Source organism: Xyrauchen texanus, chromosome 50 (genome assembly GCF_025860055.1).
Source record: "Xyrauchen texanus isolate HMW12.3.18 chromosome 50, RBS_HiC_50CHRs, whole genome shotgun sequence".
NCBI lineage: Eukaryota > Metazoa > Chordata > Actinopteri > Cypriniformes > Catostomidae > Xyrauchen > Xyrauchen texanus.
The window spans coordinates 6,069,508-6,096,227 of NC_068325.1; the positions used below are offsets into that span (position 1 = coordinate 6,069,508).

Here is a 26,720-nt window from a genome sequence, read left to right on the forward strand (position 1 = left end):
ACATCACAAGCTCATGTCTGAGACCTCTCGTGCTCTTGTGAGTACAACTACACAACCATAAGGGGTCCAGACATCCACAGTGCGGCGGCATGGGTATTCTCGTCCCAAAGCACTAAATCAGCGCAGCATCAAAGTGTAGCTTTTTGACAGGGAATGTCTTCTATTTTATTCTATATGAAGTTTCATTCTCCAGGGATGCAGTAATGAGAGTAGAACATAACATAACAGAACATAACATAACGTCTCGGGTTACTTAACAGTAACCCCTGTTCTCTGATAAAAGCGGAACGAGATGCTGCGCTTCATTGCCGCACAGGGATGCCCAAGGACTGCTCTTCAGACAAAAGATCTGACAATACACCTGTGATGCATCTATTTATAGCCCTGCTACAGGTGCATCCAATTGATGTCACCAGCAGAGGCTATAAATTCTAGTCAATTTCATTGACGTGTTGCACACATATTCACAGCTGGTCACACCTAAAACTGTTCCCAAAGCGCTAAATCAGCACAGCATCTCATTCCACTTTTATCAGGGAACAGGGGTTATAGTTAAGTAACCCGAGACATTATGTTATGTTACATTATGTTCTGTTATGTTATGTTCTGTTATGTTCTACTTTCATCACTGCATCCCTGGAGAATAAAACTTCATATAGAATAAAATAGAATGGCTTAGAACACATAATTCAAGGATTGGTTCACTCATAAAGACACTCTTAGTTAATGTCAATTAAAATAGTATAGTTTGCCTATAACTACATCTCTAGATAATCAAATTGAACATAGAATAGAACAGAATAGAATAGAACAACACAGAACTAAAGGAAAGATTTGCCCATATCTGTATCCTTAGTGAATAAAATGTCAGTTAGAATAGTTCACCCATAACTGCTTTCCCAAACAATCAAACTTCACATAGAATAGAATAGAATAGAATAGAACATAATGGAATAGATCAGAACTGAATAGTTCAAAACATAAAGCATAAAAATATCTATAAAGTATCAAGCTTAATTTTGAATATAATATAATAGAACACAATAGAGTAGAATAGAACCTCAGTTAACAACACAGAATTATAGTAATGGTTCAAACATAATTGAATCCTTCAACAATGAGATGTAAATTAGAATAGAATAGAATAGAAACCACCTAATTGTATGAATGGTTCACACATAACTGCATCATTAGCTAATGAAATGTAAATTAGAATAGAATAGAATAGTTCACCTATAACTGCATCTCTATAAAATCCAATTGTATATGGAAAAGAATAGAATAGAACAGAACATGGAATAGAACAACACAGAATTAAAGGAAAGGTTCACCCATCCTTAGAGAATAAAGTATCAATTAAAATAGAATAGAATAGTTCACCCATAACTGCATCCCTATAGAATCCAACTTCATATAGAATTCAATAGAATAGATTAGAACACATAATTAAAAGACTGATTCACCTATAAAGTAATTTGTAGGGTATTACATGTCAATTAAAACAGAATAGAATTGATTGCCAAAAACTGCATCCCTAGAGAATCCAACTTAATATAGAGTTAAATAGAAAATCTTACAGCACATAATTAAAGGACTGATTCACCTATAAAGTCATTCTTAGTGAATTAAATGCCAATTAAAATAGAATAGAATATTTTGCCTATAACTGCATCCCTAGAGAAGTTAACTTCATATAGAATAGAAAAGAATATAATAGAACAACACATAATTAAGTAGATGGTTCACCCATTACTGCATATGTAGTGAATAAAGTGTCTATTAAAATAGAATAGAATAAATTAGAATACAATAGAACAAAACAACAAACGATTAAAGGAATAAATATAAGAGTAGAATAGAATAGAATAGTATAAAATGAATAGTTCAACCAAAACTGTATACATTGAGAGTCAAACTTCATATAGATTAGAATAGAATAGAATAGGCCAAGACAGCATTACATGAATAGTTGACTCAAAAATGACATGTCTGTAATAATTTACTTAACTTCTTGTCATTTTCAACCTGTGACTTTCATTGTGAAAAGTGATCTCAATATGACAGGAGGTTGGATTCCCTAAATTCCCTAAACTGAAAAGATCAATTTTGATCTTTCCATCACACAAACCTATCATGTAGCATCAGTAGAATTCAGCTCATAAGTCATATGGAATTTTATTTTTTAGTACTTGTATGATGCTTTTTTGTCCTTTTGTGGAACTTGAAAATCCATGGTCACTATATGTTTTCACTATAGGCAAAAGAAAACTATGCCTTCCTTTTTGTGTTCCACGGAAGTCTTTTGAAGAAGCGTTTGGAACAATATGACGAAATTTCCTTTTTAGGTGAACTGTTCCTTTAAAGCTCTACCTGTACCATGTATAAAATGTTCATCTGTGTGGCTATGCTGGAATGTTAAAACGTTGATATGCTGCTGTGATTTATAGATTACCGAGAGCAAAGGACTTCTAAGAAGTCACACTCGTTGTTACGCCTAACAATTGACTAAACAGCTCTACAACAATGGAAATAGATGACACACGATACCAAATCACCTGTGGCCATTTTTCACTGTCACATGACATAATTTACCATTGCCTTCATTCCACTTGAACTCAAACACTTATGTATCAATTTCACACGGTTAAATATACCCAGACAATTACACTATTGTAATTAATTCAAAGAAGTATAAACGATAGGTCGAAGTATATATTATTATTTTTATTTTACTTTACCAAGTAACACAAATTACCAACACATTTTCATAAACATAGACACCTGGACACTGCATTTATACAGCATACTGCAAAAAAGAACACAATCTTTCCGAACATATTCTGACTTTACACATGAAGCATTTCACATTGTTCTATGGATGTTTGCAGCACAGACACCCCAGCAGACATCTGGGAAAGTCTAGCCATCAGCAGAGCAGAGCGCATCATTAGTAATCAACTGGAGGCCATAACTAGTGTTCAAATCACCCATCTATGGCTCATATGTAAGATTTCTGTGACCTGGAGTGGCCTTGTTCGGCTTGTTAAAAGACATTGGAATATTGAGAGAGGCAGCTTCGGGCACCTGCTGACTCTTAATTTTTACAGCAGGAAAATGTATTCAAACATCCAGAGATGGAAAATGACTGGCAATAGCTTCCTTAGACAACAAGAGACTGTCTGCCTAAGTAAATGTATTGTCACTAGATGGCAGTATATCTTAGGTCATTAAAGTAGCTCCCTGATTTTCATGTATTTATTCATTCATCATTCATTCATTTAATGTTGATCAATATAATGCATAATGCACAGTCACATGAAAGCTCATCAGTCTGGATTTTAAGCAGCTGAAGGCTCTTTGACAGGTCTGTCCAAAGATGCCAATTGGATTTCATTGTTCAAATGGATTTTTTAGCGTCTATAAAATTAGGACTATACAGCAAGCAAATGAGCTATTAACTCTGGCACAAGGTGAGATGAAACTCATCACCATAGCTTTACCGTAAGGTTAAAGTAAACCTTGTCTTGTGTCATTCATCAGTGTATTATAGATTGCATTTTACATTCACTTTCATCAATAACAATATGAGTCATTACAAAAAGTGTAATTATATATTCACAAGTTAATATACATTCGAATATTTAGATATGTCATGATACTTTTATGATATTTTTTCACAAATAATATGATATTTCTTTCACATTTATGCATATTTTAAGTTTAATATACATGAACCACTGATCTGTTATATATATATATATATATATATATATATATATATATATATATATATATATATATATATATACATATATATACACACACACACACACACACACACACACACCGATCAGCCATAACATTAAAACCACCTGCTAATATTGTGTGGTTCCCCCTCGTGCAGCCAACACACCGCCAAACCACATCTCATTTTTTGTCCTGATTCTGATGATTGATGAGAACCTTAACTGATGCTCCTGACCCGTATCTGCATGATTTTATGCACGGCACTGCTGCCACATTATTGGTTGATTAGATAATCACATGGATGATTGTTAGTGCCAGATGGGCTGGTTTGAGTATTTCTGTAACTGCTGATCTCCTGGGATTTTTTTGGGATCAATTAAAAAAAAGAAATGGACTTTTTCAGTCAAATTCGAATCGAGGCTTCGTACTGAATCAAATCTTTCAGACAATCGCTGACGAGACGAATTGAATCAAATAGAATCTTTTTTCCCCACCGGACTCGGATTTGCGTCCACGTGCTGTTTTTCAATCGTTTTCATGCGCTAAATGTAGGCCTACATGTTTGACCGCCGCGTTGATTTTTTTAGCGTCTTGTGCAGGAGCGCTGCGTTTTTTAGACGCCATGTCAGTTTAAAAAGAATCATAAATAATAATAATACATTTAAAAAAAAATTAAACACGACGCGAACATCTGCTTTCAGTGCTTTTAGCATCCTTTTCTTTTTCTTTTTTTGTTGCCAGAACGCTTTGAGTCTTGAACAGCCCTTTACAGCATCATAACTAGCTTACACCACTTGCACATATTTTGTTCAATTAGTATTAGGATTAACGCATTTCTCCGAATGTTTTAAACGCCATGTCAGTTTAAAAAGAATGTCAATAAATTAATAAATATATAAATAAATAAATATAGGCTATGCGCGACTGCTTTCGTTGATTTTAGCCAATTATTATTATTATTATTATTATTATTATTATTATTATTATTTTGCGCCAGAAGGCTTATTTCGGTCTTGATTACTTCCTAACAACACCACTTGCGCAGATGACATTCAAATATTATAACGTGGTTTTAAGACTGGTCCAAGATTCGAATGAAAGAATGTAGAAAACGACTGTTTTGAAATGAAACCATTGCATCCCTTTGCTGTTTTTTTTTTCCTCGACATTTGGTGCTTGAGCATTGTTGTTCTTCTCAACCCCCATTTGTCTCTTGTACTTGTATAGGATAGAATAGAATGACCCCCCCCCCCCCCTCTCTCTCTCTCTCTCTCTCTCTCTCTCTCTGTCATCGGGGTTTTCTCTTACAGTGAGCGCCTGGCACTGACAATGTGGACATCAGCGGGGAATATATAGTACATCATTTAAATTCGCATTGTATTATCAACGCATTCAACTGCATTATTAACAGGTAAGAGTGAATTATTATGTCATAAATCGTATTCTTTCCGCGTTTCGTGTCTGTAGCTTTTGGTAAACGCATCCGATATTAATGTGATCCGGACACAAGTGAGGGATGGCAAAGACTTGCGCTGATATCCCGTAGGAAACCGCTGCTGTTGTTATGGCAATATTGAGATAGGCGTTGCGTACAGCTGTCTATCAGCACTAATGCAAGTTAAACAATTCATCTAGATCCGAACGGTCAGTTCTACAGCTTAATTTGGACGATTTATCTTGCAGATTTCTGTGACACGTCACCCCATGCAATACAATATCTACAATCTTTATGGTCTGTAGGGTATGTGGAAGATCATACAAGACTTGTTTCATGTGAATTTGGATGGCTGGTTCATCTGGTTAAGCAAATGCAAAGTTAGAGCTGTACTAACCTAATGCAGTGATTTAGATCTCATCTAGTACACTCACATTAAAAGCTATTCATTGGTTCTTTGCAGCTCTTTAGCCACAATTCATGTATTGCTATATAGTCCCTTGGAGATTAAAAAAAAAAAAAAGTTCTCATAGGTACAAGACACCAGTGCATTGATGTTTGCGGAACTATAGAATAACCAGTTATTTGTGGAATTTAAAAAAAGGTTCTCCTGTCAAACCCTATTTGTTTCAAATTGGAACCTTTATTTGAACAGTACTGGTTTGGATGACTTATGGCTGTAGTCTGGACAGAATTTATAGATTATTAGATGCAGCCAGAATGAATCTTAGTGATTTGAAGACATAGATTAAAGCCAACATCCACATCTCCAAGGATGCTGCAGCAGTACCCGGGTGATCTGGGTGATCTCTCTTTGCTCTAGGACATCTGATTTGATTTCGGATGCTCTAATTGATTAGGTTGACCAAGACTCGAACCCCCACAATTAGAGCAAATACTCAATGCTGAATGACTGAGTATCTTTGTAATTGAACTTAATAGGGAGCTAATGCAGCAGTTCTCTCTATCTATCTATCTGTCTGTCTGTCTGTCTGTCTGTCTGTCTGTCTGTCTGTCTGTCTATCTATCTATCTGTCTGTCTGTCTATATGTCTGTCTGTATGTATGTCTGTCTATCTATCTATCTATTTGTCTGTCTGTCTGTCTGTCTGTCTGTATGTATGTCTGTCTATCTATCCACTTAATAATAGTTACAATTAACATCAATATGTAGCTAGACAAAATGATAGACAGACCGTTATAAAGATAATATGTTATAAAATATTTGTAAAGCATTAGTTCATAGTTAATTTATAATTCATAAATTATTGTTCCCTCTTTATTTATACATTGTTAAGCTACAAACACATAGTATGTTATTAATTTATTTTCACTGTTGCAAATAATCTAATATTATTTTTTATATATCTATTATTAGTTTGATAAACAGGTTATTAATCATTTGTAAACAATTTGATAAACATACCTGATGTATTTTATTTGATGCAAACCAGTGGTAAAGAAGTGTTTATGAGAACTCTATCTATCTATCTATCTATCTATCTATCTATCTATCTATCTATCTATCTATCTATCTATCTATCTATCTATCTATCTATCTATCTATCTATCTATCTATCTATCTATCTATCTATCTATCTATCTATCTAATGTCTGTCTGTCTGTCTGTCAACAGTGGCTGTCTATCTATCTGTCTGTCTGTCTGTCAACAGTGGCTGTCTATCTGTCTGTCTGTCTGTCTGTCTATACCCTTAATAATAACTGTCGTTACCATAAATAACCAGCTAGAAAAAAATATAGACAGACCGATAAGGTTACTATTTACAATATGTTATAAAGTATTTGTAAAGCATTAGTTTATTGTTAATTGATAATTTATAAATTATTTTTCCCTTAATTATTAATGCATTGTTAAGCTACAAACACATAGTATGTTATTTATTTATTTTCACTCTTTACACTGTTATTTATTTCTTGTCTGTCTGTTGTGACTGTTATGGTATTTGTAGAATAATGTAGTTGATAACTTTGTTAAATAGTTCTCGATTAAGTAAAACCTCCACTGCAGCAGCTTAACTTGTTATTTAGAATGAAGAACCTTATTGTGCTCATGGCATGTACTGTGCTGAACTGTTTGGCATGTGAGTTGCTAATTCTTCTTCTCTGAATCACTGAATAGAGATCTTTGTTGCTGCTGTTTTGACTGTTCAAACTATCTTTGAAGTTAACTTTGGATATTAATAGTCTTTTCTGAGATATGCTGTTAGCTCTGTCCTTATCGCCTGTCGAAGAACATTATCCCGAAATGTCCTTCAAAATGAGTATTCTTGATTCTAACATCAAAGTGTCATCAAGTTTAGCATTAATTTGGTTTCCAGGAAAAATTGTTGCCATTAAAAATTTGACAAATCTGCACCAAAGCACATTCGTTTTGGTTCTTTGATTAAGTCCCTTGTCAACTCAAGACTCCTCAAACTGATATTCCCTCAAAACATGTTTATAGAAAAACAAATTGCCTCTCTGGTTGAGGAAATGAGAGGAGAATGAAAAACTGATGAATGACTCAAGAAAGAGTGTAAAGGATGTGTATATATATATATATATATATCCTCAAACCAAGAGTAGCTTTACTGGGCAGACTTCCGAGACCTCTCTATTGAGGTTGAACACACAATGGCATTACAGTCGGGCTTCAAACATTGCAGACAGGCAGTTAACAGCAGTTTAATCTGCGTGAGGGCCTATTCTCCTCAACATTCTGTTCTACAGCACTATTTTTAGCCTCACAAAACAACCCAGCTCCCCCCACAAATACTGTGATGCTGCAGGCGTCTGCGAGGAATCCAGCATTTTAGATAAGAGCCGGGCTCACTTGGCAGTGCACGAGGATGCAAAGTTTATCTGCATGACATGCATGTTATTCATGCTAATTTTTGCCTTGTTTGTACTGTTTGTTTGTCTTTTCGACTGAGTTTGCTGTTCAGCGCCACATCTGATGCATCATTAGGACCTCGGGCATGTAGCAACACAGCTGATCATACATGGATTTTGAGATTTAAAATAGATTGAAGTGGATATTGACCGTTTGATAGTACAGAAGTGTTGGCTTATGTTGCCCCTGCCTTGCAATGTGACTTTCAGCTATCAAAATTATTAGGACTAGATGGGTTTTGACTTTTTACATCTTTAGATCTAACACCAACTCATAATACAGTTTATAATTCAGTTTTCCAAATAGGCAGATTATAGTGGCCACAAAAAGGACAAAAAACATGATAAAGGTATTATTAAAGTAGTCCGTTAGACTCATGCTCTGTATTGTAAGACTTCTGAAGCCATTCAATAGCTTTGTGTGAGGAACAGATTAGATTATATTAGATTAAACTTTGTTGTCATTGTGCAAAATACAAGTACAGAGCCAATGAAATGCAGTTAGCATCTAACCAGAAGTGCAAATAGCAATATATATATATATATATATATATATATATATATATATATATATATATATATATATATATATATATATATATATATAGATCCTAATTTTGGTAGTTATTCGCTAGAAAATGTAAATCTTTGGCGAAGAGGTAGATTATCAGTGAATAAAGACTCCAGACCTTCATTATATTCCTTATATAAAGCTATTGTATGAATTCAGAAGACTTATAATATAGTGCACAAGCCATATGGACTACTTTAATGATACATAAATTGTGTTTTTGTTCTTTTTGATTACAATCATGGTCACTAACTGTGAACTGTATGGAAAAGAGCTGTTTGAAGATACTTAAAAAACTATCCTTTGGTGTCCCATGAACAAAATAATCGTGTATACTTTTGGAGCCACATGAGGGAGAGTAAATAATGACTCATTTTAAGTTTTTTGGGGGGAACTATTCATTTAAAGTATATTATATTATAATGGCCTAACATCTGCTGTTTAAGGTGAACAAATTTAGATCCATTTACTCCGCACATAAAGAGAGAAAATGTGCTGTTCTTTCAGAATCTGTTTGGTGCTGAGATGACTTTTCCACCAGACTATTCTTCTATACTACTTCCTCTAGCTAAATCTAAGGCAGACCTGCATGAGTTTTTTTTTCATTTCTATTATGTATTTATAGATAGTGTTCTGTACGTTATTTTTGATGAATGGAACTTTCCAGATTTAAAGATATCTTTTATGTTCTAGGTCCATTGGTATCTCTTTGTGAAAATCAATTTTTTTGAAACTTTTTATACATTTATATATTTATTTTTGGCAATATTTACAGTATATATTTAGATTTGTTAATAAAAAAAATGGCCGAAAATCTATTAGATAAAAATGAAGAAATCACACACACACAAACATATATATATATATATATATATATATATATATATATATATATATATATATATATATATATATATATATATATATATATATATATATATATATAACATATTATTTAAATGCTATGCCTGGTTTTCTTTTACTCAAGAAACAAAAGGTTATTTGTCAGTTTTAGAAACAAAAGAGAGAAAATAATGAATAGTATTATTATAATTTTTTCCTTTACTGTATCACTCATTACCACCTTCTAACATAAGCTTCAAATGTACCTTCTAGGTTGTTGCTTTTGTCTAGAGACCGTATCTAAACTTAGAAGCGATTCTCCGTTGTGCAAGTTGTTTGACATTCATCTCTGCTTCAGTCAAAATTCTTCTCCCATCAATGTCACAGCACCCCCTTCCTCACCCACTGTCAATGTTATGCTTTAGGTTCCAACTTTGTCACAGCATCTTTGATATGTTCCTTTGGAAGAGAGGTGTTGCAATTTAGAACTCAGAGAATTTTTAGATCAAGAAGTAGCATTTCTCAATTTCTCCAATTCCCGACGGTTTCAAAGCCAGTTGGCACAGTTGCAATCAAAAAGCTGAAATATTCTTTTTGAGAATGTTAATGATGCGTATGACATGCTTGTGAAAACTGAAAGAATTGAAACACATTTTCATTTTGATGAAAGAATGCCAAGATATATGCATTTTACTACTATTGATATTGACTGTTAGAGTTAGTGAGGACTGTGTAATTGGTCATTTTTTACAGTCTAGCTCTGTATAATTTCCAACAGTGGAGTTCTTTCATAGAGAGAGAATACGTATATTGTTTCATGCATTTTAATGCGTGAAATATGGCCCACTGTTTGGAACAAGCGTCCTCTTATTTATTTTCTGAGAGACTGAGGTCATTGTTAATTGATACACAGACACATGTTAATTAGTGTGAGATATTTCCCCCTGAATCCCTTCGACTAATGATGTCCTTCAATTAATTACTAGTTCCTGTCTCCACTACAAGCAAGTACTCATCAAGAGGGGGAGAAATTAAGGAATAGTTTACCCTCATGTCATTCCTTACCTTCTTCTGCGGAACACAAAAGAGAATATTTATGCAGCACTTTTCCATATGACGAAAGCAACAAGCAAGATTTTCAGGGAGTTTTTAGGATTACATTTATGGTACTTTTATGTTCATTTTTGGATCTTGGAAATGCTATTTGATTCAAATGTGTGGAAAAGAACAGAGTTAACTTTCCTCTTACTTATCCAATAGTGTTCCTCATAAGAAAGATATTCATTTAATGTTTGGAATTACGCAAGTGATAGTAAATGATGGCAGAATTTACCTTTTTGGATGAACTAACATTTTCAATGGACATTATACCTAAATATAAAATGAAGAAATATGAGTAGAATGATCTTAGTAGCGCCGTAGTTTCGCTTTAACTTTTGGGGGGCGGAGGTGGTGGTGGAGGAGGTTGTACTTGCTTGTTTTGTCTATAGGGGGAATATATGAATATATGCCCATGTGTAGGGAGAAGCAAAAAAGTAGCTAAATCAATGCATTTTCAAACAAAAACGTATTAGTGCTGATGTGGCCTTAATATGTAATGAATGATGTCTGCAGAATGCCTGCCACCCTCCATTTAAATCAGCTACTGAAAAATGCTTGACACACCACCTCTTATCCGGTCCAGAAAACCAAGCATGGATCTATCTCAGCTCTGCAGGTATATCTGCCCCAAGCAATATTTATGAGACGCAATATCCACCTCCTACAGACACAAAGGATGTCATTTCCATAAAGACACACATGTACCTGAGTGTTGCAGGTGCTTTGGCATGTTGCCTTTGCATTAAGAGAAAAGATTTCCTGTAGTAAAGTGCCACTTCCTTGAGCAATACTTCGAAAGAAGGAGAGAGACTGCTGGACTCTCCACCATTCATTGGAAGTCTTGATAGGGGAAAGGAGAAGACATGGGAGAGCTCATTTTGAAAGCACTCTGTATTCTCAGAGGAACGGCTATAAGCGCATAGGGGGAGAGTTGAAATCCTCTTTCAGACTGAAAGGTTACAGGGTAATAACTGACTCGGAAATAGGATAGGAGAATGAATGCTTTTTTTCAATTTGAGCTAAGTGAATTGTGGGTCTTACAATCATGAGCATATATCAAAGCGTAATAGTTTCAATGCCAGGATGTTAAAATCAACATAAAAATCAATATTGACCTTGTTTACATTCCTAATATACATTCCTAGTTTTATTGTGAACGATTAAAGACTATTTCTATTCAAATGTCCATTGAGTGGCACTAAAATCTCCCTACTCTAAACCTTAAACCTAAACCCAACCGATAGTGTCCTAACAGTTATTGTGAGATGAAAAACGCAATTGCTGAAGCCACTACGTAATTTTGGGGTTCTTCTATGACACTTCCAACTGGACTCGTAACCCGGTCCTCTGCATTGCAAGTGCAACGCTCTATCAGTTGAGCTACCAGGATATTTAATCGCATTTGAGCAAGCTCATTTGCATGTGAATATTAACTCTTTCCCCGCCAAACACAGAATTTTCCGTGTTTTATGAAAAAATGCTTCCCCGCCAAACACAGAATTTTCCGGGTTTCCGTGTTTTAGGTGTTATATGGTAAGGAAGACCCCTCCGCATGTTTTGAAAGAGTACGCAACTCTTTGATCAAAGAAACAGACTGCGATCGTCTCAAACATGAAGAAGTGGAGTATTGAGAAGCTCAAAATATCAGACATAAACATGCCTTTTTATCAGCTTTTTGTCTGAAATGTTTTTTGACAAAACCGACCTCTGTTCAAGTCGCAATAAAAAAAGAACAAATGAAGATAAAATAAAATCGTTTTTTTTGCCTAAAAGCAGAGGCTCAGATCTTTATTGTGATATATAGCATCTTCATATATTCATGGCAGAAAATATTCTGCGGGCCATTAAAGTTTAGCGAAAATCGTCAAAAACCCTGGCGGTGGCTGGCAACTTTTTTTTAAAAACGCTGGCGGGGAAAGAGTTAATGAGTGGCAAATTTGTGGCACGTTTGCAGCTAGTTTGGCAGAACTCTATTTTATTTGTCTAGGAAGCTACATGTCATACTGACCATTTATTGGTACTAAAGATACAAACCTCTTGTACAATTGTCCATTGTGAATGCCAGGGTGAATTACATAGAGTGGCCAGTCAAGAAATTTGATTAGCAAAGCGAGCCAATTGAGCAACCAAGTGTTAAAAGAGCACTTGAAGAGAACCAAGAATCGTGGCTAACAAGAGCATGCTCTACTAACTCGTATCTCATGTACAAGTTTTACGAAAGATCTAGGTCAAAAATACTGTCTCACCCAGAGAAAGAAAAGTTGCACTAGCCCAGCCCTCCCTTTATTTTCAATGGGCAAGCCCCCATCAACCCCCAACAATAATGCATCTGATCAGGCTTCCACTTCTTATGCATGGCCTCACAATTATGTCAAGCAATGCCTTTGCAAAAATGGCTGAATGGGTAACTTGGTCGTAGAGAACATAGCAGAGGAACTAGAGTTGTTTATTATTCTAAAACCCATCATATGCTCATTGGCCAAAACTGGTGCTCTACTGCATCTCCTGCATTTAGATAAGGTGGATTTGTTCATCCATTTTGATTTTTTTTGTGCCCTATGGATGCATCCAATCCTGTGTCATTGTCAGAAATCTCATGCTGGCTTGGTTAAATGTCAAGTTTTTTGACCTGCGAGCTGGGTAGGTTGGCATAAGTGTGAATGAGGTCGCTCTGATATGCCACACAGAGGAAGAGAGAGAAGCCCCTCATTGATTCCACTTTAATTATGTTGGAGGTTGGGTATAATATATAATTAAGTTACTGCAAGATGTGTGAGCAAAGCACAGAATGCAAAATGTTGCTAACGGTATTAATGTGAAATCCACATTCCCTTACAAAATGGGTATTAATATTTTACTTCAAAGAATACCAGGTTCACCATGGTAGATGTTTGAAAAACATGGTTTTACAATGGTGCCATTTCTAAAACAAATCACAGTATTACCATGGTATTCCTCAAAGATTACAATATTTATGGTTTTAATTGTACATGGTACTCAAGGTACTTCAAAGAATACCATGGTTTTACTGTAGTATTTTGATATATACAATGGTTTATTACCATATTCATGTGCAAGAGTACTTATATGGTACTCCAATGTACTTCAAAGAATACCATGGTATTACCCTGGCAACTACAAAACAGCACACTAACAAACCTTCAGAACCTCCAAAGCATCTTGGCAAAGTTCCACTTTCCATTTCTTTAGAAAATGTATCTCAAGATCTCATTAATTTTACATGACATCCAATGGGACTGCTCATCTCTTTCACCTTTATCGTTGTGTGCTTTGCCCAGCAACAACCCTTTTAAATAACTCTGGCGAAATTGTCTCTAAAAAAAGGCACATTTTCCTCAAAGTATAATAAATAACAATGGTGAAGGAACCGTCATAATGGAAGCTCACATGTCATAAGGAATGCTCCTAAGGCGGCACGAGAAGGTGGTGTTATGCTGTGTGGGTGCATGCACATCTTTATCCTCGAACACATCAGAATGATTCATACTATGACAAAGCAGCCACTGTGCCGGCCCCACCATCGCTTCCTGCTCACAAGTGGCTGCTTTGTGCCTCTGTCAGACTCACAAGGGTTGTACAGCGACAGCAGGACATGACTAGCGGACCCATTCAGCGAGAGATGCCCACTTTTCTTGCAGTGTTCCAAAACCTTTGCAGAATTTTACAGGGATAATTCACCCAAAAATATAACAAATTGGTCATCATTTGCTCACACTATTCCTTTAAGTCATAAAGGCTGGTTTCTGGTTTTAGATGGATTTTGGACATTTTTCCTTTGGCCAGGCCGGAGACCAGTTAGACCAAATTAAAACCAGAAAGCACAAATACATCTTCTAGATCTCTGTTTAAGAGCATTTAATCTGAAAAGCAGTGTATTTGAATTACCATCTGCTAAAAATCTCGAAAAGATCAGATTTATAAACATTCTAAATCATAAATGTCTAAAAGACATATTTTTAAGAAAATATATATTTTATACTTCTGCAAGGAAAGTCTTATAGACATTTTGCAGATAAGCAAACAACGTAGAAAAACATCTTCCAGATGTAAACACACATCCAATAGACATCTGGCTGCTGTACATGTGTGCTTTGGGAACTAGTTAAAAGACTAGCAAACCAGCTTAGGCTGGTCTCAGATGTTTTTCAATCCAATTAAAACAAAGCTTATTTTACCCAAAATGTGTGTAGTTGCGGTGTATTTTTACGAGTTATATTAGAGTATTGATTGCCATTTAGCAACATGCTTTTAGAGTACCATTAGCTCAGCAACATGCTTTTAGAGCATTGTGCCGTTAGCATTCTTGATAGCAGACGTACATAGCCAAGACGTCTAAGTTATATGTCTTTGTTTGTTTACATCTGGAAGACATATTTTTGTAAAGTTTTTTTTGCTCATCTGCAATACGTCTATAAGACGGATGTCAATATGTATGTCTTGGATGTCAATAAGGCATTCAGCAGATGTCTTTAAAATGTTTATGATTTATAATAATTATAAATCTGATCTTTTTAAGGTGTATAGCAGAGGTTAATTAGATTGTGATGCTTTCGAGATTAAAAAAATCTAAAACTGACATCTCAAAGATGTATTTGTGCTATCTGGGTTAGAAATTTTCAATTAGAGTATTGTGCTGTTAGCTTAGCAACATCCTATTAGAGTATGGTCCATTAGCTTAGCGACATGGTATTATTGTGCCTTTACATTTACATTTAGTCATTTTATCCAAAGAAACTTACCATAAGGAACATAACAATACATTTTTCATAGAATAGTCAACATTATCTGCAGGATCGCATTGCCAAGTTCCAATGGTAGCAAGAGAAGTACATTAGTTCGAATAAAAGAAAGTGAAAAAGAAAGGGGAGTTTTGGTTTATTATTACAGTAAATAGTAAGTGCAACAGTTTAGCAACATGCTATTAGAATATTGTGCCATTAATTTAGCAATATGCTATTAGATTATTGTGCATTTAGCTTAGCAACATGCTAATATCAAACTCAATTGATATCAATTGTGAGTCAGTGAATTTTCTTCACATGAGTAGTGTGATTTGTGTGGTGTGTAGAGTTGCTGCTTATGTGGAGCATTCAAATGAGTCCCTTGGGAGGTTCCATGATGGTTAGCATGCTGCCTATGTAGGCAGTAGGCAGCAAGGCAGTTCACCTTGTTTTGTAACAGAGCTTCTCTGTCTTTCTGGATTTGATCAGTCCAAGACAATATCTGCAGTATTGCATTGCCAAGTTCCAATGGTAGTTAGAGTAGTACAGTAGCTAGAGCGCAAAAAAGAGACAAAGAGAGGGGAGTTTTTTTATTATTAAATATTAAGTAACTTTGCAATATGCTATTAGAGTAATGTGACTTTAGCTTAGCAACATGCAATTAGAGTACTGTGCCATTACCTTAGCAACATGCTATTAGTTTATTGTAAAGTTAGCTTAGCAACATGCTAACATCAAATTCAATTGATATAAATTGTTAGTCAAGTGATCCATTTTCTTCACATGAGTGTGATTTGTGTGGCATGAGTTTCTGCCTATGTAGTGCATTCAAATGAGTCCCTTATGAGTTTCCATTATGGATTGCATGCTGCCTTAGAAGGTGGCTTCCTGTTTAGGCAGTAGGCAGCAAGGCAGTTCTCTAGATTTTGGAACTGAGCTTCTCTGTCTCTCTGGATTTTACTGGTCCAAGACCAAGGAAGGGAGAGCAAGGGACACAGCACGAAGGCGGCAACGGGGCGTCTTGCCAAGTCTGCAGACAGCATCCATTCTCGTCTTGAATTTAATATCCTAATGTGCTCTTGGAATCACAGATCTAATAAGAAAAGAGATGGAGAGTGGGAGGGAGGGAGGGAGGGAGGGAGGGAGGGGAAAAGGAGGGTGGCCCTTTTCAATAATGAAAACCGGGCAGAAATATCTCAAGCAATGAAGAGATAGAGAGAGAGAGAGGTTGTGGGAAAGGAGGGGTGAAGGCCTACCATAAATTACCAATCCGAGAGTGACACACACATCTCCAAAAGCTCTTGGAAATGCCAATATCTGGACTTATTTGTAGTCCAAATGATGCAGGAGATGCAGTCGGGAGCAGATAAAGAGCTTTGCAGGGTGGAAAATGCAAGACTGAAGCATTGCTGACTGTGAACCTCAATCTGATGAGTTCAAAAGAAATACCCAGCTGCTCATCTGTTTTTCTCTCTCCTCTCTCCATCACCCTTTTCTTTATCTCATTCTTTTGTATAGTTCAATAGATTGTGACACCATCGCTCACATTTGTACATTTAAGACACCACAGTGTTGTTCCTTTGCAAAGGAAAGATTTGCGGGGGTTGCAGAGGCAGTTTCGTGTTGACTTCAAGTCGTATGGTTCTCAGATTTTTCTCCTTGAATGTTTCCTCCATAGTTTCAGAAGAGATTTCAACATTGTCTCAAACTGCTCAGATGATTCTAACCTTAAAGCGTTTAGATTTTTATAGACCTTTATTTTATGTCATCCACTGTCTGCACTGTGTGCACCAATATATTGTTCCATGAATGTATTTCAAGGATGTGAATAGGTTCATTTTTAATTTCATATTGACTTTAAATGAAACATAACTGAGACCTAAATTAGTTTTCTGGTTTACTGCACTCCCTACTCTCTCTCTCGATTTCCACCTTGTTTAATAGTGAATATATATGTCTGGGCTGGTAATTACTGCACAGATCGCTCTGTTATCTAACGCAGAGGATGTGGTGTCAGAATGAATTAGGTATGAGACAGCCCTGCAGCTGATAGCTGCACTTGTTTTGAAGATATAATCATCCACCCTTGTAGCTCCACCAGTGTGGACTCCATTCCCCACCTACCCTTTACGCTAAAATGCAAGCTAATTGCTATTATTAGCCCGCTAGGTTTTCTCTGAAATAAATCAATTGGGCTGACCTAGTTTTTTATTTGTGGTTTAGAAACAGCAGAAGGTTTAGTAGAGGTTTAGCATCTCAGTAGCATGCAGGCGTGATGATGGAATGGTCCTTCCGATTGGTGCTCCTCTTAGCATTTTAGCAGCAGACCTCTGGTTGTTCCAGGATCAAGGCTCTACCCTGTGCAGCCCTCAGAAATAGCCTAAATCTCTTTCCTGGAATAGGGACATAAATCTTACTACACGATCACTACATAAGGTGTCCCATGTGTGCACTTACATGGATGAAACAGGAAATACTTGAGGCTTAAAACATATTCAATGCTAACAAATGACATACAGTTAGCAATACGGCAAGCACAACAAATGTTTCTAAGAACAATGTTGCAAATGGTTGCATTTTGGATGGAGTTACAAGCAGGGCAGGACTGGGAAGTGAAATCGGCCCGAGGTGTTACATGGCAACTGGCCCAACTATTGAGTGGGGTGGGAGGTGGGGGGTTCTCCCCATGGCCATTCCCCCCTGATCGGCCCAAAATGCGTCAGCCCACCAGGAAAATGCCCGGTATGCCAGATTACCAGTCCAGCCCTGGTGACAAGCTTATGTAGGGTTGAGTACATACAAAGCTTACAAACTGTTGACTTATTCAATGGTAAAACTGTGCTTACATTGTCTAATTTTCCACGACTACCAAACCTTTACAAGTAAATTGTGATTATTAATAAAGGTTCAACTTTGTGAATGGATGAGATTTATTAAATGGGTACTTGAGAAAGTTGGCTAGATTCTCATTTTTACAAAAACAGACCAGCAGAGCATACACATAGAGATCTAAATGTTATAAACCTGTAACTTTCACATCTTAACATATAAGTAATGTTTCTTCAGCTTTATGTAAATACATATTTATAGTGTTCATGGCAAATTTGCCCCAAACATTTGGCTAGTTTGCCAGAACTCTAGATTTTTTGTAAGGGATGGATTATTAGGGGATTTACTTTATGAAAATACATATTTATAATGTAAAATAGGTGAAGCTATTTAACATTCTGCACTACTAGTGACACCAAAGAGAACTGCTAAAATTAGTCAAAAAAGTTATGATTTCCATGAAAGAAAAGTCAGTGGGTAAATCAATCTTTTCATGTAACATTAACATTAACATTGTGAGAGGAGAATGGTGGCACCAGTGTGCTTTGTGGACTATAAGAGCTGGCACACTCGCCTTTGAGCATGCATTGCAATTTTTACACCCTATTCACTTCAATGTTAGCGTTTGCGTTCTTCTGTGGCATGTGAAATTTAAAAAACAGAGCACTGAGCTGTTTATCATTCTAGAGGCTGGTTACCTCTCTAGCTTTGATCAAACCCTGGTACTAGACACCCTCTCTGCTCCAACTTTACTCGGCTTGCCATGAAAAAGCCAGACGCCTGTTACCTCTGCATTTACACTCTCTCCTCGGGGATGTGTGTGTGTGTGTGGGGGGGGGTGTTGTCATATGTTGTTATGAGTGGGTGAAAAGTGCCGAATGTGAAGTGTTCCCCCCCCACCCCTTGCCTAACCACCAATCCATTCCTCCCCCTGCACTAAGCCGTTTGTTGCTGGCATGACAGTAGTATCCACTAACCATTGCTAAAAGTGGACTGATTTCCTTGCACTGGCTAATCTCACTTTGTTTCACCAAGCTCCTAGTTACACAAAGCTAGCACCTAAATAACTTTGCTGGTTTTCGGGCCACGGCAGAGGGAATTATCAAAAGTGAGAGTGCCACGTGGTCTCTGCGGATAAATCAACGGTATTCGCAACATGATCTGGCCTGTTAAATGTATTCATGCTCTTCTAATGCCAGAAGGGGGCTTAATCATTCAGTGTTTCAGTGTTTTTGTTTGTGGCTGGGGAATTTTATTAAATTTTTTTCTGTCTGCCAAGTGCCTAAAAGATTTAACATGGCTTATGCTATTTTTGGCAGGTAGCTCATTCTGTCCGAGTGTGTGTTCCTTTTCTACTTCCTCTTTCTAGTTATCATACGATGGCTCCTGAATTACAGTTGGAGGATCTTTATGACTTTTCCAAGTACATACAGAAAGCAAAACTGGGCAGTATCCTGATATATATTGTGAGATGATAGAAATTTGTTTAACCGAGATTCTACTTTACCATTTATACCGGGGTATATCGAAGGCACCATTTAAAAAATCTGATAACAAGCAGAAAACTTTAGTCTACTCAAGTTTTCAAATGTGGCTCATTCATTCGTATTTATAAACTATAACATTTTTTATTTCTTTTGGTTTTAACTGTAGTGTTACACAATATAAAGTAATTCCAGGCTCGAATGTTGAGTCTAATCTAATCTTTTGGTTTGCATTCATCAAGCTTAAAATAAAAAATTATGAGAAATATGAGATGAAGTAGCTTTCCTTTCATTTATAACATATTTAATTTGAAGGACTAAAAAAATAACCATTTGAAGAGTCGACTGATATGGGTTTTTTAGTGGCCGATGCTGAAATCTAGAGAACAGAATGACTTATGGTCAATTTAAAAGCAGACATATACAATACAGTTTAACCACAGCAAATGGACGTGGAGGAACGGCGGCCGTCCATGAGGGGAGGAGGGGCTCGCTGCCAGCCGCCTGGAGCAGTGGAGCAGCTCCAAGGTGTGGAGGAGTTCCCTACCGGCCGCCAAAACGCGGAGGGGTATTCCATCCACCAGGGGTCGGAGGACTGGCTCTGGTCTGCCTGGGTTGGAATGGCTGCCGTCCACCAGAGGGTGACTGTGCATGCCTGGCCCCCAACTGGTCTAATCAGCTGAGGAGAGGGATAAATGTGGCGGAACATGGCAGTTTGGGAGAGAGAGAGCCACGTGCAACTGCCATGTGTGTGTTTATGTTGAATGTTTTTTTGTTTCAGTTCTTATTAAATATTATTTTGACTGTTCAGCTGGTTCCCACCTCCTCCTTTCCCAACCTAGACCTTGTTACAAATATTTACTCAAATTCCCTTAAACTTTGAAAAAATCCTTGAAAACAGAAATTGTTTACTATCCATTAACAAATATATTAGTACATTTTGGCACTGACAGTTAACTGTTCTGTTTTCTTGGCCAAGTGAACAGGGTTATCAGCTGATGCAGAAAATGGTGAAATGGACAAATATTGACTAATTAATTGGCCAGGACAATAAATCGGTCTATCATTAGCCATTACTATATATTTATGTAAAAAATAAAGCATGTTAAGTTTGAATTTCATTAAAAAATCTTGATATTTACCATTACCGTGATACTGCCCAAACTTAGCATTGGCGACCCCTGAATTTCAGTGAAATCGATGCGTTTAGACTACATCAATGGAACTTGGCAGGTGCCACCATTCACCTAAGGGCATGAAGCCCATCAGCGTGCATGTTAATCACTTTTAATGCATCCTAGATCTCTGTCTATTCTCCACCCTCCCCCTCTTCTTCCTGCTGTGCATGTGTCTATCACAATGACAGACAGATGGGATGTGCATTGAAAAAAAAGAAAAGTATGGAAATCTACTGTTGTCACCGCCAGAAAAACTAAAGTCCTGTATTTGGAGACAAATCTTGGCGAGAAAGAGCTAATCTAAGAGCAGATTCTGCTGTAATGATCTTAGCCTCTACACTCTAATCAATCAGAACTGATCCTAGGACAGTTTGCCTGTTCAGGAATGATTTCCCACATGGCAAAATGTTGGATCTGTGTTGCTTCTTTGTCGGTTGTCCGTATAGTGTTGATATGAATTCATTATATATTGAAAAATTGTTACAAGTCTTGACATGTCAAAAGATGGATGACTGTTGATTGGAAGGTTGGAATCTTCGGTTCTCAATATCAGTAGTGAATGTTAACAGATTGTTTGTACCCAATATATCTCAAATATGAAGCCTTCAGATATAATTTTCTGACTTCTACATCATCACAGATCATCCTAGACACGCATGCATGTTCATGCTGGTTCAAGCTACGGACCTGGCTCCATTGGGGGCAAGAGTCAGCCTGGCCCACCCAATCATGACCTTGGTCCACCCTTGCACCCTGAGAGTCCATTGGACCTGATTTGTTGCTGATTCAGTTGGAAGAGTCACATATTTAATATGTTCACCTACAAAACGGTTGAATGTGATTAACCAACATGATCTTTCTGATTAAGTTTACTGACCAAGGAAGAATGGTTTAATTAGTTATGTAGCTAAGCTTGTGTCTAGATGGTAAACCTTGTTCTGTGAAACTAGCAAGAATTGCATTTGCTGCTACCAAGGTTAGGTTTAGGGTGTACAGTTGCTGCAGGACTCCAAAAGTGCTTTTCTACCATCAGGATGAACGGTTCTGAGCATGTGGAGGATCAGTTCCATTAGCATTTTCCACTTGTGCATGGGTATGATTACACACCATTCCCATTCCAGATTTCTCTACACGGTTAGCTAATTCAGGACAGGGAACCGAGCTGGTGGAATGGCTTTAGTGATGTGGCTACTCACGATTGTTCCTGAATTCATACCACCAAAGTAGAAAATTAAACCGTAACTGTGTCAACGAGCTTGGATCGGTATGGAACAGCATAGTAAGAATCCATCGGCCCAATTGTGGAATATAGTGGCAACTATAGTGCACACCAACAGGGATCACTCCTGTTTTGAACTGCTCTGTGATCATATTCATGCCTGTCCTGTCTCGTTCCTCACAATGCATGCCTTAAAACTAATTTCAGCCAATTGTAGCACCCAGTTTAATCAGGTTTATTGCAACACTCCCAGTTACTACAAACGAATCCCCCAGTTGTATATTACCTCAAGTGTGACCACAAAACACACTGTCTAGGATTAGATTCAAAGGTTGCATGTTTATATAAGCATTCTGTTTATTGCGAGATGGGAGAGACCAGTTTGAGAAACAGCTTTCAATACCTGTCATGACATGTACCCCTTGACTGAAGAGCAGCTTGTAGGATTTAGCCATTTCCCAAGTATACAAGTGGCTTCCAATTAGGTTTTTCCACATATGGCTACCCAGAGCTCAACACGAAGACCTTGTAGTAGCAGTGGGGTGGTTTCTTATTAGATACAAGCTTATTTTATAAATTTTTTGCCTAGAAGTAGTGGCAAGATGTTGCACATTTTAGATTAGTTTTTTGGATTACCTCCATGATAGATTATACATTTGGTGGTCTAGACATTTTGCATTACATGCTGCTTGGTGTCCTAGTTTATTTCACCTCGTAAAATCAAAGACTGCCAATCACATTTTTGCTAGTAAAACATTGGTTACTGGAATGCAAAAAAAGAGTACTTTGGCTCCAGGAGTCTTAGTATTTAAATTATAATTCTGTCATTTCTAAAGCACACAGATAGAGTAAAAATTGTCCATTAAAAATATCTAAATATCCTGAAAGAAAGATAAATGAAAATGAGAAGCAAAACTTTGCAAGTTAATAAACACTTGTTTTGTGAGCATACAGTATATATTGAATATGATATCTTGAATCTTCTTTTTCGTTTTCTTGTTTTATGCAAAAACCTCACAAAATGTTCTTAGATTTAAGAACCTCCGCTAACGAGGTAAGAAAATTCAACTTAATTTTAAATATATTCTCTGGAAGTAAGTCTTATCATCTTGTCCAATGTTGTTTCTCTAGTAAATGTATTTTGTTTATAAAGAATTCATACATTTTCTTGACGAGTGCATATTTCTTATTGAAAACAGAAAGGTTGAGGTTGGACTTATCAAAGGGCTCATTGTTTTTTTTCACCCCTTTTTTAAATAGCCAACAGGCTTTAGTTACATTTGTACCCAATATATCTCAAATATGAAGCCTTCAGATATAATTTTCTGACTTCTACATCATCACAGATCATACTAGACAAGCATGAATTTTCATGCTGGTTCAAGCTATGCCGGACCTTGCTCCATTGGGGGCAAGAGTCAGCCTGGCCCACTCAATAATGACCTTGGTCCACCCTTGCACCCTGAGAGTCCTTTGGATCTGATTTGGTGCTGATTCAGTTGGAAGACTCACATAGTTAATATGTTCACCAACAAAACGGTTGAATGTGATTAACCAACATGATCTTTCTGATGAAGTTTGCTGACCAAGGAAGAATGGTTTAATTAGTTAAGTAGCTAAGCTTGTGTCTAGATGGTAAACCTTGTTCTGTGAAACTCACAAGAATTGCATTTGCTGCTACCAAGGTTAGGCTTAGGGTGTACAGTTGCTGCAGGACTCCAAAAGTGCTTTTCTACCATCAGGATGAACGGTTCTGAGCATGTGGACGATCAGTTCCATTAGCATTTACAGCCATGAACCATGATTTGCTACTTGCTAGGCAGTTGCCGGCGGGATTATGAAGAGGAGGGACATTCTCATTCTAGAGATCATTTGACTGAACAAATATCTAAGTAGTGCAGGATGAGTCATCAATATTTTGGTCCATTTTCCCATCAAATTAAAATGTGTATATCTGCCAAAAAAGAGAATTTTGTCAGTTTTCTAATACACTATCATATAGATGACCTCAATGTTCATAGACTGGAATAAAAATCCAAAAACTTTGATTTTATGGGGTCTTTAAGGATGTTTAGATATAATTACTGGAGAACAAGACAAAAATACTGAATAAAAAAATCTTTTTTGAGGTGAAGGGAAAAGTAGTTTAGATTTGATAAACACATGCTACTCATGGTTAGGTGTGAGTTATAGTAACTCACTGGAACAGGAACTCAAGGTCACAGACCATAATGGCAGGTCACGATGGAATCATGCATATCAATTATTTTTAATTCTTGTTTTTGGCCGACACTCTGAGTTACCAATTTGGTTGCCCGTTTTAGAGTGCTGGCATTCACTGAAACATTCCGGGCAAGGTAAACGCCCGCTTTCAAGCACCAGTTCAGTTCAGTTCGTTTTATCAGTGTGGCTTCTTGCCAACATAAATGAGTAGGTGTTACAATGCCCAGCTCTGCCTTTGCTCAGGGGTTGAATGCATCATTATGTGTAAATTTGGGTTTAAATGGCTCTGAAAGAGGAGTACCCATAACATGCACTATAAAAAGTGCTAACCTGCAATTTACCTATTTTTACCTGATCTAACCCTTAAAATTGCTTTTGTTGGTGTAACCTACTGCATTAGGTTGATTCAGACATGCTAAGTAATATTTTCGACTTGAATCAAGAATTTATGTAACCAAGTGACCTAATGAAGCAGTAGATAGATCATTGATATGAGACAATAAAAGAAAAATAGGTCTCCTTAAGCAAATTTAAGTTCTTATTTCTTCCTTCTGTCCCTAACTATGATCCAGACAGGTTTTGTGAGATTCCCCGAAATAGCAATGGTTCTTTGACTGTAGTCAGACTTTAGTCAGTCAAACTCTTGTCTGTGACATACCATTCAAAGAAAACTATAAAATAAATATGCAGTCCTCTGTCTGCAAGCTCCGAAGAGAGAGATCATGACGTCCAAGTCATTTCATGCATCTGCATTATTAATTTCCACCCAGACCACTCCACAAGGCTCTAGTCCCTTCATGAGAGATCCATCAAAAGCCAGATAGAGATGTTTTCTCTCACAAGTCATATATTACTCTTTCATTCCGCTATCTCTGTCTGCCATAAACCAAAGTACTTCACTGAAGAAGCCAGCGCTCTGCCATTACTGGGTTTCAGGAAAGCCTGCCGATTTTCAATGTAATAAAAAAATAAATAAAAAGATTTGTTAGCTGTCACAGTCTTTAGTGATCGTGCAGCGGCTTAAGTGGTAGAACGGCGGAGCCAAACAACAGAGACTTGCAGATGTAATCAAATAGCTTGACTCAAATTACAGTCAATTTAAGCACAAGGACGAAATGAACATATCCATAATGCGTCCTTATAACATTTAGTGTTTTGTGAAGCCATTCAGAGATCAGTTGATGGATAAATCAAGGAAGTGCAGGAAAAGAGAGGGACTGGCAATGTTAAGGCAAGCATCAGTTTTGGGTTATTCTCACAAAACCTGTCAAGTTAATGTTCTAGTCATATTTACCCCTCATTAAGACAAAAAGGAAAGACAATACCAAAGGAGTACTACTATGATACATAAATGCTTTACAAATGAAATAATATAGTGGAAGTGGTTAGAATGAGTTATGGATGGAATGGCAAAGGCTCGGTTTGGCTAGTCTGTATATTATTTGTTTGACGTCAGAAAACATGGCCGCATCGCTGCATCAAAACTGTGCACTGCGATGGTAACGGCTTATGCGATGGACAGGCCTATATGATAACTATTACAGAAGATAGATGCCATTTTTCATTTCGGTCAACGGTTTTTGTTCCTGCTCTAAATTGATGTCACTTCAGAGCAAGCCTCGCCCTCGTCTGGTGACGGACTCCTCCCTCCTCCCCTGAGTGATCTACACACAGTCCGCCATTTTTGTCCACGCTGGAGCAGATACAGTGAGAAGAATAATGTCTCAGCTTCGTAAGGGTCATAAATGTTCTGTTGTTGGCTGTAAAAGTGAACATCAGGCATCAGAGCAACTGAAGATGCAGTGGACAATTTTTGTTTTTGAAGGAAATGTGCCCCAAAACATAAAAAAAATGTGTGTATGTTTGTGAAAATCATTTTACACCGGACTGCTTTGTGAATAAGTGTCAATATAAAGCAGGATTTTCAATTTTTTTATTCTCAAGCATGGATCAGAACCAACTGTTTATTCCAGCTTTATATCCTGAAGATGTAAGTATCATACTTTAGATTTTGTCAAATCGCCTTTCCGAATGTGCATGTTAGCTGATTCCACGGCTAATGTTACCATTGTCTCTGATTGTATTCACGGAGACCAGAGCTTTGTCGGGGCGGGGAGCAGCAGCTCATTTGCATTTAAAGAGACACACACGAAAACAGCGTGTTTTTGATTCCACCCAAAAAGTGGCATTTATAACATGATATCATTAATGATCCGTGGGGTATTTTGAGCTAAAACGTCACAGACACATTCTGGGGACACCTAAGACTTATATTACATCTTGTAAAAAGGGGCATAATAGGTCTCCTTTAAAACAAGTTAATTGATGATAAAAAAAAATTACTGGAAAAAGACAAAAATACTGATTTTATATTTTGCCTTGTTGTCCTTTGCATGCTTTGAATAAAAATAAATAAATAAATAACAAAAAAATAAATAAATATGAATCTGCAGTATA

General features: G+C 36.9%; 1 protein-coding gene across 3 annotated transcripts in view; it reads left to right on the forward strand.

Annotated features, from left to right (window-relative positions):
- Nucleotides 1-5,036: 5,036 nt before the first annotated feature.
- The window catches only part of LOC127641204 (poly(rC)-binding protein 4-like), a 108,398-nt gene continuing 86,714 nt past the window's right edge, over nucleotides 5,037-26,720 (forward strand). For all 3 annotated transcript variants that reach the window (XM_052124024.1, XM_052124025.1, XM_052124026.1), the window contains exon 1: nucleotides 5,037-5,158. The gene's annotated coding sequence lies outside the window, so the exon portion shown is untranslated. The remainder of the gene's footprint in view (nucleotides 5,159-26,720) is intronic.